The sequence below is a fragment of the Acomys russatus genome, chromosome 15 (assembly GCF_903995435.1).
Source record: "Acomys russatus chromosome 15, mAcoRus1.1, whole genome shotgun sequence".
NCBI lineage: Eukaryota > Metazoa > Chordata > Mammalia > Rodentia > Muridae > Acomys > Acomys russatus.
In genome coordinates, this window is record NC_067151.1 from 61563252 (window position 1) to 61569749 (window position 6498).

Here is a 6498-nt window from a genome sequence, read left to right on the forward strand (position 1 = left end):
GATGACGGTAACACAGAATGGCCAAAAAAAAAAAAAAAAAAAAATGCTGGCTGACTCAAGTCCTCTGGGCTTTGTTACTTGGTGTTGCTTGGCATTGAACATAGGGCCTTGAACACTCTACTGCTGACCTATATGGCCCCTTCTTTAGTTTTTATTGTGAGGAGTATTCCAAGTTGCCCAGGCTAGTCTTGAACCCAGAGGGTCAGAGCCAAATTGCGAGGGACTGGAGGGGATGACTCAGCACTTAAGAGCTCTTGCTGCTTTTTTTTTTTTTTTTTTTTTTAAGATTTATTTATTTATTATTGTGTATACAGTGCTCTCCCTGCATGTACAGGCCAGAAGAGGGCATCAGATCCCAGTATAGATGGTTGTGAGCCACCATGTGGTTGCTGGGAATTGAACTCAGGACCTCTAGAGGAGCAGTCAGTGCCCTTAACTTCTGAGCCATCTCTCCAGCCCCACTTGCTGCTTTTGTAGAGGACCTGGGTTCAGTTTCTAGAACCCACATGGCAGTTTGTTCAGCGTTCAATAAACTTCTATTAGTCTGAGTCTGGTGCATGAGTGGTCAGTGTGCAGCTATTCCTGAACCCATAACAACTAGCCTGGTGTACAAAACGAGTCCAGGCCAGCCAAGGCTACACAGAGGAAACCCTGTCTTAAAATCCCTCCCTGGCCCCCAGAAAAACCCCACGGGACTACGTTTTCGTTTTAATTCCAGATGTGGGATAAGAGGCTGCTTTAAGGGGCTGAAGAGATGGCTTAGAGGTTAAGATCACTAACTGCTCTTCCAAAGGTCCTAAGTTCAACTCCCAGTAACCACATGGTGGCTCACAATTATCTATAATGAGATCTGGTGCTCTGTTCTGGCATATAGGTGTATATGCAGGCAGAACACTGTATACATAATAAATTTTTAAAAAAAGAGGCTGCTTTACAGCAGGTGACTATGATTTGCCTAGTGCTCTAGTAGGGGTGTGGTTTTGCTAGTTGCAGATAGTTTCTGCGACTGTGTGACGTTTCAAATTCTGGGAACCTTTCCGAGGATATATAAACGCGAGAGCCCTGAGAGGTGGAGTGGCTGTTGTTGGCTGCTTGGTGGTTGCATGCTGCTGGTTGCTGTTGTCAGATAGTCATGTCCAAAGAAATGAGAAGACCTTCTTAGGAACTCTACACCCCGAGTCAGCAGGAAGCAGCCTAGTAAGAACTTCACGCCGTTTCCCCTCTATCTTTTCTTCCTCTCCTGTCTAGGGGGTTAATAAGGGTAGGAGGGAGAAAAAGGGACCCACAAAATAGCTCAACCCTGGCTACAGGAAACAGCTCGGAGGATAAAACAATTGCCATGCACCTTTGAGAACTGGAGTGAGTTCGCATCTTCAGCAAACAAATAAATACTCAGTGGGCGTGTCATACTGCCTGTAATCCACGCACTGGGGAAAGCAGAGGCAGGCCTCTCTAGAGCAAGCTGGTTATCTAGACCAGCTGATTGTCAAGTCTGCAGCTCAAGTGAGAGACCTGAGACCCTGCCTTAACTTACAAGGTGGAGAGCAATGGAGGAAAACACCTGATGCCAACCTGTACTCACGCATGACTACTTGTGCACTGTCTCCGCCCCCTCTTTTTTTTTTTTTTTTTTTTGGTTTTTCGAGACAGGGTTTCTCTGTGTAGCCTTGGCTATCCTGGACTCACTTGGTAGACCAGGCTGGCCTCAAACTCACAGCGATCCGCCTGCCTCTGCCTCCCGAGTGCTGGGATTAAAGGCGTGCACCACCACACCTGGCTGACTCCGCCCCCTCTTTCTCACACACACACACACACACACACACACTTGCTGGAGAGATCTGGGAATGTAGCTCAGTAGGTAGCTTGCCTACCAAGCGTAAAGCTCTGGCTTCCATTCCCAGAAGCACAGAAAACTGGGTGTGGTAGCTGAGGACAGCAAGCTCCATTCATGAAGTAAGAGTCTGGAATGTGGGTTTTCAGCAGGGAGGTTGGGGACCCAAAGAGCATTAAAGAACCTCTGAGTGTCCAGTATGCCTCTTGTGCTGAGCTTTCATTAGAGGTGATTGTATGCAAAAGTAATGCACAATAAGTAAACCTATGCTTACAAGGAATAGAACGCAATAATAGATCACCAAGGAGAAGAAAAACAAAGAAGCACGAACAAGAACTATATATGAGCATAAGCCTTTACTTCCTTTTTTCCTTTTTTTTTTTTTTTTTTTTTTTGAGACAGGGTTTCTCTGTGTAGCCTTGCCTGTCCTGGACTCACTTTGTAGACCAGGCTGTCCTCGAACTCACAGAGATCCGCCTGCCTCTGCCTCCCGAGTGCTGGGATTAAAAGCTTGAGCCGGGCTTGGTGGCACACCACGCCTGGCTCAAGCCTTTACTTCTTAAGAAATAGCCGGGTAAGCCGGACGTGGTGGCACACGCCTTTAATCCCAGTACTCGGGAGGCAGAGGCAAGCGGATCGCTGTGAGTTCGAGGCCAGCCTGGTCTACAAAGCGAGTCTAGGATGGCCAAGGCTACACAGAGAAACCTTGTCTTGAAAAAACCAAAATAAATAGATAAATAAATAAAATAAAAAATAGCACATTCCAGCTCCTTGAGCTAAAAATATGCTATACAGATCATGTTCCTTTGTCCTTAGTCTACCAAGGATCAGAGCACACTAAGTTATAGAATGTGTTTCTCAGAGGAGGCTGCCCGCAACAGTAGTGCCCACACATAACCCTGTCACTTAGGAGGTGGAGGCAGGAGGACCAGAAGTTTGAGAACAGCTTGATGATATAAGATCCGGTAAGAAAGCAACAACAATAGCAGGAACAACAAACCACTGAACTGCAGGAAAGCCGCATGTGGTGGTACGTGCCTGAGATCCTAGCACTTGGAAAGATGTGGCAGGAGCGTCATAAGTTCAAATCTACTCTAAGACAGTTAAGTAACCTATGAAGGTGGCATAGCTAATGGCCTTGTCTTTGTTCAGCTCCTGGTGAGACTTTATGGCTGTAGCTTCTGGTACTACCACAAGACACAATCTCTCAGCAAACTCCTCCTGCTCTTACAACTGTTCTGCCATCTCTTCGACAATGTTTCCTGAGCCTTAGATGTGGGAGTATTTTATAGATGTCCCCCGTCTGGGCTTAACAGCTCTTCATTTTGATTGGTTGTGGTCTTTGTCTACTGCAAAGAGTTTCCTTGACGTGAGGTGAGGACTACAGGTAACTCTGGGTAAAGGGTAAATGTTTCATTGTTGTTAGGAATTATTCTGTTAGAAAAGTGGTGGTTGTAGGTTCATGTCCTTTCACAAAGCGTCAGCAGGACCTGGACGAAAGAGAGAATGAGAGAGAGAGAGGACAGAGAGAAACAGATAGGCGGAGAGAGACAGAGAGAATGCCAGGTGGTGGCGGCAGTGTTGGCGCACACCTATAATCCCAGCACTCAGGAGGCAGAGGCAGGCAAATCTCTGAGTTCGAGGCCATCTGGTCTACGGAGCGAGTTCCAGAACAGCCAGGGCTCCACAGAGGAACTCTATCTTGAAAAACAAAACACAAAGCAAAAGGAAGAAGGAGGAGGAGGAGGAGGAAGAAGAAGAAAGGAAAGAAAGGGTATAGAATCAAAGCTGCCTTGCCATGCTGATTTTAGTCAAACACATAAATAACTTAACTATTTAATGTTGCACATTTTATTTCCCCCTGAGACAGGGTTTCTCTGTGTAGCTCTGGCTGTCCTGGACTCACTTTGCAGACCAGGCTGGCCTCAAACTCACAGCGATCCGCCTGCCTCTGCCTCCCGAGTGCTGGGATTACAGGCGTGCGCCACCACTCCTTGAACCCTGAGATTGTGTGGTTTATTGGAAAAATCTGTTTCTAGTTGTGGCGTGCCTCAGTCCTAGCACACACCTGCAATCCAAGAGTTTTCCGCTTGAATATTGTAAACAAGATTAAATAAAGTCAACCACAGGTCAAGAGGTGGTGCAAGCAACCCGTTGACAAGAAGTGAATATAGAATTATCAAGAAAAATCCATAGAGAGTAAGAGGAAGTCAGGAGGACACAGAGAGAGAGACACACACACACACACACAGAGGAAGTAGAAGGGAGGGACATTCAGTTTGAGGATTTTTTTTTAAAAGATTTGTTTATTTATTAAATACACAGTGTTCTGTCTGCATGTACACCTGCACACCAGAAGAGGCCACCAGATCTCATTATAGATGGTTGTGAGCCACTGTGTGGTTGCTGGGAATTAAACTCAGGACCTTTGGAAGAGCAGGCAGTGTTCTTAACCTCTGAGCCATCTCTCCAGTCCTGGTTTGAGGATTTTTAAGAGAGTGTGAAGAAGAAGCATTCGTTCTCCTGGGACTTTGGCTGAGGAGGAAGGTGTTTTCTGGGTCTCTCTGAGCTAACAGGCTTCCACCCCAGCATCTGGCTCCCAAGTCTTTATCCTTAAAATTGAACCTGGGAGATTTTGTTAAAAACAACTGAAACCTGTTGTTCTTTTCTTCAAGACTTCTTTACTTCCTTTCTGGGGTGTTTTGTGAGCTTTGGACCTAACACTACTTCACATGGGCTTGTTCTGAAGTTCTTTTTTTACTGTTTTAAGATGTATTTACTCATTTAGTGTATGGGTGCCCTGTCTGCATGTACACCTGCCGGCCAGAAGAGGGCGCCAGATCCCATTATAGATGATTGTGAGCCACCATGTGGGTGCTGGGAATTGAACTCAGGACTTCTGGAAGAGCAGACAGTGTTCTTAACTGATGAATCACCTCTCCACACTCCCCCCACCCCCATGCGATGTTTTGGTTTGTTTGTTTGGTTTTGGTTTTTCGAGACAGGGTTTCTCTGTGTAGCCTTGGCTGTCCTGGACTCTCTTTGTAGACCAGGCTGGTCTCGAACTCACAGTGATCTACCTGCCTCTGCCTCCTGAGTGCTGAGATTAAAGGTGTGCACCACCATGCCCGGCTGTTTGTTTTTGTTTTTGTTTTTGTTTTTCTTTCTTTCTTTTTTTTTTTAAGATTTATTTATTATGTATACAGTATTCTGCCTGCAGGCCAGAAGAGGGCACCGGATCACATTCTAGATGGTTGTGAGCCATCATATGGTTGCTGGGAATTGAACTCAAGACCTTAGCAAGAGCAGCTAGTGCTCTTAACCTCTGAGCCATCTCTCCAGCCGTTTTTGGTTTGTTTTTTGTTTTTTGTTTGTTTGTTTGTTTTTTTTTTTTCAAGACAGGGTTTCTTTGTGAATACCTTTGGCTGTCCTGGAATTCACTCTGTAGACCAGGATGTCTTCAGACTTGCGTCCACCTGTGGAGTGCTGGGATTAATGTGTGCCCCACCATCCCCTGAAACTCTTTCCCATGTGAAAGCCAAAGACTATCCAGAGTCCTGACCCTATAAGATTAGCAGAGTACCTCACACAGATGTAGGTGACACCACAGAGCCATGCCTTCATCCCTACCACAAATGGATATTTATTTTATTCCAAAAAATAAAAACTATTATTTAGCTTTCAAGTGATCTTTTCTATTAATTATGTGAAAATGTAAACTAGCATGCTGGGTTTGCTTTTTGTTTTCTCTATTGAAAGAGTACTTGCATAAACATTAAGGATCTGTTTTCAAGATTTAAGTCAAACTCCTGAGCATTCAAAGCTTGTATTTTGAAAAGGCAGCCAAGCACGAATACACAGCCCTCACAGAAAAGGACTTAATAAACTGTGATTATTAATATCCACCCCCCCCACCCAACTTCTTTCTTTATTTGAGGCAGGGTTTCTTTGTGTTACAGCTCTGGCTGTCCTGGACTTACCTTGTAGATCCGCCTGGCCTCAAATTCACAAAGATCCACTTGTCTGCTTGCGGAGTGCCTGGACTAAAGGCAAGCTCTTTTTTTTATTTTTTATTGTTTGTTTGTTTTTGTTTTTGAGACAGGGTTTCTCTGAATAACCTTGGCTGTCCTAGACTCGCTTTGTAGACCAGGCTGGCCTCGAACTCACAGCGATCTGCCTGCCTCTATCTGCCCGGCAGCTCTTAACTACACTGTTTAGCATCCTTCTACCTTTCTTTATTTGCTTATATGGGAGGCCAACTTTCCCTGGGTGCTCCAGGTAGACTGTCTTGTGTGTCCGCTGGTGTCTTTACCTCTTTCAGTCCCTAGGCTCGATTTTTTAATGCCCCACCACGCTGAGCAGTTTTTCTTCAGTTTTTGCTTGTTTCATAACTCTACAGTTGTCAAGCGCCTATGTTTTTGCCAACATCAATGCTAGGCTCATGGCTACTACCACCACCTGCAGCATCATATCCCTAAGAAGGAAAAAAAAAGAAAGAAAAGTAGGGGCTGGAGAGATGGCTCAGTGGTTAAGAGCACTGCCTGCTCTTCCAAAGGACCCGGGTTCAATTCCCAGCACCCACATGGCAGCTCATAACTGTCTGTAACTCCAAGATCTGACACCCTCACACCAACGCACATAAATTAAAATTAAAATTAAATAAAAAT